The 14,484-nt window shown below is 41.0% G+C and overlaps 1 protein-coding gene across 14 annotated transcripts in view; it reads right to left on the bottom strand.

Moving 5' to 3' along the window:
• The window catches only part of FNBP1 (formin binding protein 1), an 82,654-nt gene that overhangs the window by 67,245 nt on the left and 925 nt on the right, over nt 1–14,484 (bottom strand). The gene's annotated exons all lie outside the window — the stretch shown is intronic.

Consider the following 14,484-nt stretch of genomic DNA (forward strand, 5'->3'; position numbering starts at 1 on the left):
TTGATATTCAATTCCCTGCTCTGACCAGTGAATTGGTACCAGTTCATAAACCTCAGATGCAAGTTCTGCTGTCTCCTAAAAGTTGAAGCTTCTTGTAGTTTATAAAATCCATTCCTAAGCCTCTTCTCCAAGAACTGCCAGACAGAATATTATTTTGGGGGAGGGGGATTTGGTTTAATACACAAAGAGGAAAAAGAAAACATGGCTTAATGTCATATCAGTTCTACTCTGGCATTTAAATACCAACTAATCAACTTAAGATGGAACAGAAAGGACACACGAAAAAAAACAGGTTGACTCCATCCAGTCTCGTTAAAACCACAGTATGTTCATTTACCTAACTGTAAAAACAACTGTTTTTTCAATATAAATCCTAGATTGTCCATCGAGGTTAAGAGCATATCAAAACATGCAATACACACATTCAAGCACAAACAGGAGCCTCGTATAATTTATGAGCTATACAGTAAAACCCAAAGCACAGTGAAACTCCAAGACAATTAATACTACTGGGAAAAGATTCTTGCTAACTTTGCTAAGCCCAGGACGCACAACATTTTCTGAATGCAGATCTCGAAATTCTTTATAAAGCTGGTAAGGCTACAGCAAGCAGACAAGAATTTAAAACTCTCTTGTAAGGAGTTTAGAACCAACAAAACTCCTGGTATTTTAGTGACATTGCGGGCTCTTGGAACACTGAAGGCATTTAGAAGTGCTAGCAAATTAATATGCTGCACCAACTCATTTGGTGAACAATCTCATTCAGATCTTAAGCTGCTTGTCCTGTGTTCTGAATGTGTTAGCAGGCTGAAAAAATCTGAGGCACTGAAGATATTTTCTGAAAGGGTGCTACAGTTTTTCAAGCATAAACCGCTTGCTGTACTTTGGCCTGATTACCGGGACAGCAATAAAAAGCATTCTGTCTCGAATACAGGCAAAAACAAGCCCGCCAGATCACGTAAATTGTGACATTATTAGCCAAAGGACTAACACAAACTACAGTTCAATGCTATTAAAATCATCATGGTAGAAGTAATGGAGAGCTGCTGGTTCAGTTGAGTTGGTATTTCTTAATGAATTGCTTTACTAAGGCTATATAATAGCAAAGCGTGCTGTGCAGAGTGCATGTGGCAAAATTTTTCTGGATTAAACTACAGATACGTGATCCCTATTTCCACTCTTCCCACACTCTGGAAGATCAAGTACAAAGCTACCACAACAACAACAAAAATAAACAGAGGGAACATTTACATTACCATGTGCTACTTGTGTTTTGCTATCACAGCAAAAGTAAACCATGAAGTATCAAAAGGGGATGGCAAGCACAGTGATGCTGTTTTCTACCACTGTTGTGGGAGGAAATCTAACAGATGTTTGCCTCACTTGCAGAAAGTCATGGATTCCACAACTCCACAGGTGTATTTGGAATAAACAGTGCCCACAAATTACATACAAATCTGTTACAAACTCACTTCTCCATAAGCCCGCCATTCAAAATAAGCAGCTGATAACTCAGTAATAACAAGATAACACGGCAATAACAAGGAATCCAGCCAGTTCACACACAAGTGCTGCAAACAGCCCAGGCCCAGACTGGCGTCTCACAAGAGCCTGCAGATCCAGGTCAGCTTGTGGCCGTGCTGTTCAGCAGCAGAACGGGAAATGCCGTGATGTGCAGAATAAGATGTCGGGCACTTGGGCTCACCCTTTCCCAAAGCAAGAGCAAAATTACAGCCCACTTTCTCCATTATTTCTGCACATTTGCTTCCACAGGACCAGCCTGAATGCTGAGAGGTGGAGACCAGCTCATCCCATCCAGGAAACAAACCCTGTAACATCCAAATGTGTATTCACAGAGCAACAGCCTACAAAGAGATCAAACTGCTTCCTACAACTATTTCTGAGCAGGGATGTGTAGGGCATCTCACAATTACAGCTTTAAGGAGTGAGTAATTAACTCCATAAATGAAAAGCAAACACAGACACACACATTCCATCCTCTCTTTATCAGGGATGTGTGAATATCACCCCCACACAACTTCAAAAGTCTAGACCGAGAGGGTTTTAAGCAGATGCCATTAAATATTGATGTTTGTTCCATTTCATTTTTTTTGCCTATTTATTTGAAGGGAATTAATTAGTATATTGGAAAAATAATTCTTTGAAATATGGCTGTCAGACATACAGACTTTTTATAGCATTCAAGGAACACTGCAATTCTAGCATAGAGAATCTATTTTGGGTATCTATCAGCACACTATATTGACTTTCAATATAAGGAAATAAAACACAAAAGACAGGGACCATCAATGGATCACACAGTGGGGATGGGATTTCCAGCAACAACTGCTATGACAGCAACTCCCAGGTTCCTAAAGTGAATTAAATAAACACTAAGTGGGACTTCTGGACCAGCACAACACTTTAAGCAATGCACTTACTAAAACAGCAGATGTTTGAGCTGCAGGGGTTGAGATTCTGTAAATTACACTGAGACACACTCTTCAGAAGTCTTGCTAGATGCACTTCTAACTCATTTATTACTGGAATGAGGTGGTATTAGAGCACCGGGCTTCAAAGTAGAAGAAATTTAGAGGAAATTGAGGCTGGAGATTAGAAAGCAATTCTGTGCAGAGAGAGTGGTCAGGCATTGGAATGGCTGCCCAGGTAGGTGCTGGACTCACCGGGATTGGACATGGCACTTAGTGCCATGATCTGGTCAATGGACTGGAGTTGGACCAAGGGTTGGACTGGATGATCTCTGAGGTCTTTTCCAACCCAGTCGATTCTGTGATCAGAGCTACTGATCTTCATAGAGCAACCGGAGCTTCTGGGCACAGTTCCCTCAACGTCCCATGACTCCCCAACTATTTTATAACACAGGGACAGACCATTTGCTTGATGAGCATTTGAATCATCTAAAAAAATATGAAAGAGGACGCTGACTTGAATCTACTAGATGCTTTATCTGCCAAGCAGGGAAAGCAAGTTTGGTGCCTGAACCACAGTGATAACAGAGTAAGGAAAAGAGGAAAAGCAAGGCGTGCTTACCTATGTACAGGGAGGGTGAGGGAACTTCTCACAATTTGACAAGAACATCCCCTCCCACAGCAAGGACAAGGTCATTTAGTGCTCTTCAGCTGTCACAATGACAATACCGTCCACTTAAAATAGCCCTTGGAAGATACAACTCTAGTCTAAAGGTCGACTGAAACTGCTACTCCTCTCAGCCGAGGAAGGAAAAGAGCTTTTTTATCCACAATCCTTGAAGTTTAAACTTATCTCCCCAAATAATGGAGTTTTGGCTGCTAACACAAACTGGTGGGCCATGAACCAGTAGAACCAAGGAAGTTTATGTTATGGTAGAATACTTGGGCAGAGCATCTCTGAAGTTCGAGGTCTTTAAGACGTGAGCATCTGCCAACGTCTACCAGGGACATTCAGTGCACCTTCACTGACATTAGTAACCAAGAGTCACCCTAAAACATTCCACCTTTTATAAAGTCTTCATGCCTTTTGGATACATTTGGAAAGGATTTTCAATACTTTGTAAAAAGAAAACTACCACTTGCCTGATTTTGTGTGCAGACTGAGATGGACCCAGACTAAGCAGTAAGACTAAGGAAACATCATGTGGCCTACCCCACTCTTTTTAATACTCCTGTATATGAATGGCATTCATAATGATCAGTACGCATATCCAACAGAGTTACTAACATGTCATATTTAATTATTGCTTATAAGCACTTAATATACAGACTAAAGCTCATACTGTTTCATTCCTCATTCAAGTTAATGAAAGGATTTCCAGAAAAGCTGAACACAACCATGACTTTTTATCCTCAAGAAGTCAATGCATAATTGTAGCCTCTGTAAATGTGCAAAAGTAAACACAACCTGAAAATTTTGCAAAAATTCAGATATAATACAACAGGTATAGGAGCTCACATTACCTCCGTGGTAACTTTCGTTTAAATATTGTGTATTTCCTGGGTTTAAGATGCTTAATTCTACTAATTGAATATTTGTGAGCGTATCTATTTTTGGAATGGCTATGGAACACATACACAAAGGAGAAAAAACGAGTTATAAACGCAATGCCATGAATAGAGCTATACTATTCATGCATTTCTCCTTTTCTTCCCTAAGAGAATTTGAGCATTAAGTGCTGCACCACACAAAGAAAATGTATTACAGTCCCCCCTTTTAAGGATGATTTGAGCCTGTGGCTTTTTTCTTTTGGTTTTGGGTTCATCTTCAGATTATTTTCAAAATTCTCTTTATCCAAGGAAACCTCTTGAAGTGCATTAGGGCTTACACATGAGTCCCAGACTGTTTAATTTAGCCCTAATACCTTGAGGAAGCTTCTGGATGGATTGTTGCTATTCTGATGAAGGAATCAATCTCCCCCCCTGCTGAGAAGGCTGGATGAACGCCATGCCCCCAGCAAAATACCAACATTGCTCCACTGACCAGCGACTTCCAGACACCACAGGCACCGATGTATCATGAAGAAAGAAATACAAAGCACTTAATTTTCGCATTCTAATTATAAAATAGGTTTTGAATTTCCACTATTTTGACAATTTTTTACTTGTTCAACTCTTCAAGAAGCATGGAGTCTAGCTTATAATACTCTGTCAATATTCTATATCTTTTTTGTCATTCCCAGGGATTAACCCACCAGCAAACCACAAAAGGTAACTACACCAAGCTGAGGAGAGATTCAGCATTTAAGTCAATATGAAAACTATACATATCATATAAAAGGAAAGATCTTCCGACCTTTGTGTGAATGGAGTGCTCTACTTTGTCATGCTGTTCCTAACCACCAAGCACTTTCACTCAACTGCTAATAACCAAGTGAAATATTTATATTGACCTTGTTTAGCTCAGCGAAGGTTTGTTAGCGGGAACAATTCACCACACTCCCACAAACATTAAATGCTGGCATTATGATACACAAGCTTTCTATTCAAGACTAAGCATTTTCAAAAGCCTCAACCACCGTGCAGATCTCAGTCTCCAAAGATGCCTGGATTAGGTACACGTGTTCCACAACAGCACATTTCTTGCAAAAATTGCCTCCCTCCAACAATTACAGCTTTCCTATTTCAAGGTAGTCTCATGTCAATCATACCCAACCTCTGGAAAAGGAGCTTTCAACAACTTTATACATAACGCAGGTATAAGGATGCCACAGACAAGAATCAGCGAAAAAGCCACAATGTAAAAGGAAAACCAGCCCATAATTATCCAGAAGAGGAGGCGGAGAGCGGCTCCAGTTCACACTGCGCTCTCCCAGGAACGGATCGGCTTCCACCCTGCCCGGGTTGTTTCCTGGGCTACTTCATCACATCTCCGAAGACTGCAGGCAGCCACACAAACATTAGTTTGTCTTTAAATAGAGTTGGAACCTGGCTGTCCCCCCCACTCCAAAAATAAGGCTGTAAATCCCCGGGGCGCTGATTTAAATAGGAACCGAATCACACGTGTCATGTGATGCGCATTCCCATTACCTAAAGGAGAGGCTGGTGTGTTCACTCAGCTTACAATTCTGGTTTTCGGGTAAAGCATTCAACAACCTTTAAGTGTTGAACACCTTGATGACCATGGGCAGGCTGTCTGACTGTCTGTCCTTCAGGAGAACAGAGACTCTCATCACCTGATGACAGTGTCTCTGAGCAAAGCAGCAAAGAAACTGCTAACCAGTATATACGCTACTGAAATGTTTGCTTAGAACGTTTCTGCACACCAAACACTGATGTCTTTTTTCAGCTTTTAAGTTCCAACCGTAAGCCAAAAAGCATCCCCCGTGCAACACAGATAATTCACAGCTCCTAAGAGCTGTAAAGAAATAAAGGCTCTGGACCAACATATACAACCCTCTCCTTTCATCCTTTATTTTTAGGCTTTTCCAGTGACAACACACAAGCAGAAGTATCTCAGACTGTTACGGGCAAGGCACGATAGGCAAAAGAAATACTGATGTCAAGCTCCATCACAGCTCTCCTGGCTCATACACTGCCAGTTTTTCTTTCACTACTGGCAAAACCTTAGTTACACATTCTTAATGAATGCCACTCCTATAAGACCCACATTTGACAGATCAACAGCTCTCAAGAGGGTAAGAAATATTTCCCTTCCCTATTTAACTTTTGTTTGAGAAAACACACTTCCATTCACTCACTGCTGCATGCCAATCATTTTTTTCCTTTGTAAATACAAGATAAATGCATTAAAGCATTTATCTCTGCATAAAAGAAAGCATAGTGCAGGGTGAAAAACACTGGCTAAATGCATTTTAAACCTAATTGCTAAACAAGTCCTTAAAGTTTTCTGTGCAGAATAGTGCACACACTTCTAGATAAAGCTCATTCTGGGATGTAGTCAAATATTCTTCCACGGTGAGCAAAGATGCAAAATGCAACCACAGAAAACTACGTACATTCAAACCAATACAACAACTCTAATATCACATGGAAAAAGACAGAGAAAAATAGCAAGTTACAAAGTCAAGCATGCAAAAGAGGACTGCCAGGTCCCTTCTGTACTTCTCTGTTGTATTTCTTATTTAACCTTCAGCCTTTGCTTCTTCCTTCCCCTTGCACATCCAGGACACTTTCTCCTGATCCCATCAAACTCCTGACTTGCTGTTCCTAAGGCGCTAACCCCACCGCTCATCCTGTCTGACAGCAAGTCACAGCCCACCTGTGCTGCCCCAGCCCAGCTCTGCTCTCCCCACATTCACCCACCTCTTCCCTTGCCACTGCTCCCTTGCCTCTCTGGTTTAAGCTCCATTTCTCCTGCTGAGCTCAGTTCTGCCATTTCCTTTGCCCAGTTGGCCTAGTTCATCCTCCCCAAATTCACTATCAGAACTGCTAACTGGAATTGTCTCTCCTCAAACAACCCCACTCCCATCATTCTCGGCACTGCAATCACAGGAGCAGGTCCTACACAAGCAGCTCCAAGCTTCTGTAACTAGATCCTACTCTGAGCTCTATTTGTTGTTCCCCACCACGTTTAGTCTCTCGAATCAGCTACGCTCCCCTCTGACCACAGCATCTCTTCCCCCATTCCTCACCCTCTGGTGAGCATTAACAAGAGAAGAACCAGTTCATAACACGAGAAGAATCATCCAGGAAGCCTAAGTGCTCAGGTGGACTTTTGGCATGACCACACTCTTGCAAAGACCAGACTAATGCACATTCAGTTTTCCTGTGATTAACCACATCTTTTCAACAACAACAAAAAAAAAAACCTCCAAGGGCAAAACATACTCAGCGCACACTGGAACTTCTCAAGACTTCAAAACTAATATCTTCACCAAGTATTTGCAAAGTGGTGTTTTTCCAAAGACAAGTTTGCCTAATTTGGGCAGATTTTCTCAAGAACAGCAAAAGGCCCATCCCCATTCAATAGCTATTGTCTGCCAAATTTCAAAACCTTGTTCCAACAAATAGGAGCACTACAGCTTTCCAAAACCAAAGAGGCATAGTGTTTAGTGTCTGCAAGACACCGGCCCTGGTAACAACTGAATAATCCTGACTAATCTGAAATACAAAAAGTGTGAGGCAGGCGCAGAAAAAAGAACAGTGGAGTGTGAGTAAAGCCATCTTGAAAGAATAATTAAGCAGCAGAAAACAGGTGACTTAGCAGAAAGTGTGAAATAACCTTCATAAGAAGAGCTACCAGCTTCATCTAGAGCATAGGCTGAGACAGAGAAACTGTCCAAGGCACCCAATAAGGAATTTCGCAGTGTTAATCAGATCTGATGATCAAAATCTCCAGGAGTCCGTTAGGAAAAAGCAGTGTTCTCAGTATGTGTTCAAGATCCTCATTCTCCTGCCACATGGGTAATACTCCTTTACCTGCATATCCACAGACTCTCTGCAATGAAAGTAACATTTCTGAACTATAAAGTAAATAATTCATGAGAAAAATTGTACCTGCTGTTCACAGAGGAGTAAGAGTCAACACTACAAATTACCCTTCCCATTCGGATAGGTAAATAGTACCAGCAGCAGCACGCATGATGGCCCCACTACAACAGTACAGCTTCAAAGAGCTTCTGTAAAACTTTAGGTACCAAGCAAAAGCAGTTGAAAAACAAGAGACAGTCAAGTGACACATTTAACATAAGAAATTTATGTTATTTCAGCTACAACAAGAAGAATGATAATCGACTATGGCGTGTCCTGGGGATTAAGGGCTTTTTGGATGACTTGGTAGCTCATTAGGGACCATCAATCTAAACCAGGCATTAATTCCTGAGAGGCTCTGTTTCAAGTTTCATCGCTTAACTGGGTTTCTGAGGGTGTCTGGGGGATTGCTGTTGTTCTTTTGGTTGTTTTTCCAATCAGGTTGACTCTTCTCCAAATAAATTAAGGGCAACATGGCAACAGAACTGCTTCTTTCCACACTCTACAACGTGCATGTCTGCTTCAGTGATCAGCAACCAACACTGGGCAACCAATATATTCTTGCACTTTAACTGCACTGCTCTGGGCTCGAAGTCATCTAGAAACCCCATCTACATATTTTCCATGTTTAGATGCAAAAAGAAACATTTTATTTAATAATTTGATTATAAATATTTATTTAATAACGCTGCCAAACTATTCTTAATGACCCAAGTGAAATTATTGACCAGGTTAATAAGACAACACAGGCAGAGAAATCATGTAAGAATTCCAGAGTGATCCAAATCAGCCCACCATGTCTGCTTTAAAGGACCAAAACTGTCATATCCTGTACATTCATTATGTGCATACAACATATATACTGATTTTCCCCATTTTGTATTTGTGAGTCAAAGCCATTGTTTGAGAAGATGGACAAAGAAGGACAAGAATGCAATACACCAGGAGACGGTGTTTTTTCCTCTCACCAACTTAACCAGCATGTTTTTTAAAAAAAGACAAAAAAACAGAGTTTCTAGGGGTGGAAAGAGGAAGACAAGTTTCATCTGAAAAGCACACGATTATACTGAAGGAGGAAGTTATCTTAAAATATTTACACAAACACTAAGGAAACTCAAGAGAGCACTGGATTTTGACGGCCGGATCAGATTCAATGTATAACCAATCTCAGAATTATTATTTTAAGCAGGATGAAAGTGAATTTCCAAAAATTCATTAGCAGGTTACCTCTTCAGCAACCAAAGGCAATAATGTAGAGCACGTTAATAAGTTGCAGTGCAGCAGTGGCTCCTACTCTTCATGTGGAGCGTGGCTTTTGAAATTCTGCTTTTGAAGAATGTTTCACAACATGAGTAACACTAATGAGCTGCAAAGAGTCCAGAAAAACATCTCCTCATGTTTGACTGCCTTCCCATATGGTTCGGGAAAGCGGGGGATCTCGAGCAGCCACAATACGAATGGGAAGAGTCTGTGATGGAAAAGACAAAAATATATTCTGTGCAGTCTGGACTCACCCTGAAAGACTGTGAATCCCCCATTCTTTAACCAATAGGTAGGAAATACAAGAATAGGTTGGTGATGATATTATAGAACACCTCTTTCTTCAAGCAAAGCAGAATTGTAAACAAAATTATTCAGACATTCGTACATTGAAAACTGCTGTAGAAACTAGAACAGAAGTCTTTCCACTCCCAGTGCCTGGAAGTACCAAGGGAACACGCAGGGACCTCACACAAAAGCCCTTCTCCTACCGCCCAGCTCCCACAGAACACTTCATCAAGTTTAAAAATCAACTAGTTTGAAAGTACAGAAAAACACTACAATAGCACTGATTTTAAACCGCACACACTTCCAGGCTGCAGTTGCTTGAACTGCTGTCCTGTGCCAGGCAAAGGCACAAAGGTGTGCGCTGCGGAATTAGGATGCTGTGTAATGATTCAACTTTATGAACAGTTTCTCACTCAGTAATCTGCATATACAGGCTGACCATTCAATATATGAGTGAAATAAGGAGATATTAATGTCAGACAATATTGCTACCTCAGGACTGTCCAAATAACTATGCAGGATACTCAGCTAATGAAAAGCGCATTTTGCTTTGAAGTATCCATCTCCAGCACTCTGTATACAACTTTTATGAACAGCCTTAGAATAACCAAGCCAACATTATAAATATAACGCATTTATTCCTGACCTCAGCTTTTTTTTTTAGCCTCTCACTATACTTGCTTTTAGGGTGACTTGTTCTGGGAGTATATTTTTTTAGGTGAATTTCCAGCCGCACTGAAATATACAGAAACTTTAACATGTTACTAAACAGAAACCAAGACTCTACCAAACACAAAGAGAAGTGGGTCAGGGATGCACAGCTGTGTCTTTAGGAGTTGTCTGAATGATGCCAAATAAGCTGCAACAATTCACAGCCGATTTACAATAAAACACGCTTTTCAGAAGAACATTTGCCATCACTACAGAAGATTTTCCAAGCTGCAAACAATTCATCCACCCACCTTTGGCGGTTGGGCCCATTACTTATATAATGGAAATTCTCAGCTCATTATCAGGGTTCATTTGTGATTTAGCTCACAAGACTGACACTTCTGAGCTGTGTGTCCTTGTCCTTTCAGTCTTGGACAGTATCAGTTAACACCCAAAGAGCTGGTAGGGGTGTGAGAATGGGATGGGTGGGATGACACACAAAGATTTCTATTGTTTGCAATCAAATCGAGTGGTGCATACAATAAAACTAGATGTTGGCTGAAGAAAAGAATATATCACACTGAGATCCAGCTCTGTAGATCATCTTCTAGGGAACAAGCTGACAAGAACAGAACGTTCATTTAAGATCACATTTGACTGCTGTGTCCAGATGTCCCCACTACGTAATGCCACTGCGGTCAAAATCACCCAGGTGCTCCAGATGGTTTCCAACCGTGAGTCACCACTATATGCAACACCCATACATTATAAATAGTATAGAAGAACAATACAGCATTCAAGTAAATGGAAGAAACACAAGATTAAAACTGTTTAAACACAAATTCTGCTGATGACAGAGAGATGCAGGTACCGGAAGAGGAAACGATTTATCAGTTACAGATAGCAAGTGAGGCCTTCAAGTTCTCCAGTTGCACCTATGTTTTGTCACCTGACAATAAGGACGTAGATAAAAGAACATGGTCTACAATAATCCCACTTGTTTTAATACTGTGAATTAATATTTTCAGTAATAGTAATTTCTTCCATTTCTAAACTATGAAAAGTTTAATGGTAATATACCTTTATACGTGCAACGAACTTTATACGGCAGAAACAACCACGTCCACAAATTGTATTTTTTCATACTAAAGCATACTGGAACAATCTACAAACAAAACATGCAGACCACAAAGCATCAGTCATATGAGGAGTTGGCCAACAGAACTACTTGCATAAGGACAGTAAAATTAAGACCTTTGCAAATACAGAATATCCACCTTCTCAGAGGCTGAAAGGAGGTCACTGTTAGCAGCACCCAGCTTTTCACAAAGGCCAAAGAAAAATCACCTTCCTCCCCAGTGTTTTTTAACTTTCCAATGAATGTGGAAAAAACCCCAACAGCAAACCCACAGTGTCTGCACCTCTGAAACATTCATAACGAAAAGCTCAATCTTGTCACATTTAATCACTCCACCACTTGCACTTGCCATGCTGTGTGACAGTGTTCTGAAGAGGCACATTTTTTCCTGGACCACTTAACCACAAATTTACACGTAGCTCCCCCAAATTACCTATTGTACCAAAACTCATCATCAAGAACGTTCATTCCCTTCAATACAGCAACCATGCAGCCACAGCTTCTCCCACTCAAAAGACAAGGACCGCAGTGCTGTGGTTTGTTTTAGCTCCGTTTGCTATGTAATTTCTACCATTTGCTTCAAGGGCTTCGCACCACACAAAGGACATTGGTGGCAAGTGGAGCACACAGGAGCATTTTACCAGCTAAAGCACCCATTGGAATAGCTGTATGTGCTGTGCTCCGTGTTTTTCCACATTACCCAAGAGAGGAAAAGAGTGAAGGAGATCTTTACAGCCTGCTGTTGACTGAGAGTACAAGTTGGATCTGTACACTGGTATATATCATCTTTACTTACCACTTAGATAAGCTGAGTATTTATAAAACATCACCAATTTCAAGAATCAAACATTAAATAAATATCTACTATATCCTCCTGCCTGTTCGCCTTTAGTGCTATTCTTGAACTGGGGTGAAAACCAAAATGGTTTGGTCTCATATCTGTACTTTGTCATTCACCCACCGCTTCTTCTCCAGCTCCTGTATGTGTCACACGTAACGGGCAGAAAGACTTAGGCAGGGGTTGGGTAGACAGACAACCTGCACAGAGCAGCCACTGCTGCCCTGCACAACATGCTTACTCACAGGAAACTCACAGACGGTTCTGCGAGACCTTCAGGTTTTGCTCTGTAACACTGGATTGCTTGGAGGCCCCAGATGATCTCATTATCCCAGCGTTTGGCCTCATATGGGATGTAAATGCTGCATTAGTACCTCTAATAATTCTGCAAGTTATGAGTCCATTTACACTCACAGGACAAATCCTGTGAACTCCTAAGTCTAGATTCAAGCGAAGTATCAACAGGAACTTTGCAAAAACAGTTGCCAGCCAAAGGCACAAAACACACTCGCATCACAAGGCTAGAAGTCTGTCCAGGGAATCGCTTAACATGTTGCCGAAGGGATTTTATTGCTTCCGAAGTACTAGGCTTTCTGCAACCAGTTTTTATTTTCCCTCAGAAATGAACAGAAACTGTACATAAATCCAAGCACATTAACATTAGACACACTCTAGAGAGCAAGCTCTATTTTACTGCTTTCCTACATATAAAGGGGTGAATCACAAACGCGCATCCAGTCCAGTATATCAGCACATCGGAGACCCAGGGTGCAGGTCAAGCCTGATCCACAGGCTTATCTTTCCAGCAAACTTCAAATTGCTGAACTACAGTTGGAATCTCTTGTAACCGCCTCAACTTCCAGTCCATTGAATCACAGACCAGTCACACTGTAAGCAACAAATGCCTGTTTGACAACACCTGCTCCTAAACACCCATTCCCTGACTACTGAAAATAAATACTAAATTCTAAGGTAAACATAAACTTAATTTTGTTTAAAAAACAACCATGTCATGGTCAACAAAAGGAGGTTGGTTGTGTGGTTTCCTTTCCCAGTGAAAGGGAGAACATGGGGAGATAAATCAGCATTTTGGCCTAAATACCCAGAGCACTGGAAATCAAGGTGTTTTCAAAGCTCTGCCCAGTTTAAAATAAAGCAACGTCTGCCAATTTTATATCTAGAATTATTTATTCCATTGGTGCAAACCTTCTCGTCAGTAAGGTGCTACACATCCCCAAGTACTACACTGAAGACATGAAGAAACAGCACTTTGATGCTGCTGAAGACAATAATTTCAACAACTTTTTTTTAAATAAAGTTATAAAAGCAGTTTGTAACTGTTACAGACAACAAATACATGACTGCATGCACACAGGCATAGATTACATAAACCAGAAACAACTATTGATAAACACTACTGCTACTGTCCTTGTGCAGAAACATCTCAGTATCCCTTGCACGCGTTTAAGAATGCGATAACTAAGCCCATTTTGAGAATACAGAAATTATTTTCCTGTCCCAAAACTGTTACAGTGTCTCTTGCTTAACTCCACCCAAACTACTTCATGTTCCCCCAATGCATCAAAGATGCAGAAAAAGAAGCAACTGCAGATTTTCCCATATACACACCTATGCAGCAGAGCTGTTTATATACTGATGAATCAATAGAACATCACTACAATATTTCATCAGTATGTATCACCTCTCTATCGGGAATATACAAACATACCGTGTAACCTCCCAGTAAGCATCTCCTCCTAATTTACTGTCTAGTTCTAACCAGATCCAGCTATAACGTGACTACAATGTCACAGCAAAATGGGATGCTTGCTTAACCGTCTGCCAGAACAGAGCAGCAATGCACCCAGTAAATGCAGCAACTGGCACATTTCAAATAACCATTTCTATACAGAGAGAGTTTAAAAGCTTCGATATGTTTACATCTTAGCTTGTGCTGGTTACTAGCCACAAACAGTCGAGTCCAGGAGCGAAACCCTGCAGTGCTCTGCAATCCAGATGACCCTCTGCCACTCATTTCTTGACTTCTCCATTCAAAACACCATTTCCGTTTCCCTCTTCCACCCCCTCCCGAGCACAGATTTGTCTCCAGATTCCCCATGTCCCACCACTGAACTTGCACAGCGTCCTGTCCACTCTCCCAACCCTCAGGAGCAGGTTCTGCTCCATGCTCCACCATCACGCTGCCAAACATGGCTGCATCACGTCCTCTTTGTGAGTCAATATGTATATTTTGCCTTTCAAGGCTTGTTTTATCTGCCTACCCTTATTTTCTCTGATTAGCAAAGGACCATTTCAAATCGCTATCACCCACTTTTCGTTCCTTTTAACACTTCGATATTTTCCAGTTACGTTTCAGCGTTAAACCA

Source organism: Patagioenas fasciata, chromosome 20 (assembly GCF_037038585.1).
Source record: "Patagioenas fasciata isolate bPatFas1 chromosome 20, bPatFas1.hap1, whole genome shotgun sequence".
Classification (NCBI taxonomy): domain Eukaryota; kingdom Metazoa; phylum Chordata; class Aves; order Columbiformes; family Columbidae; genus Patagioenas; species Patagioenas fasciata.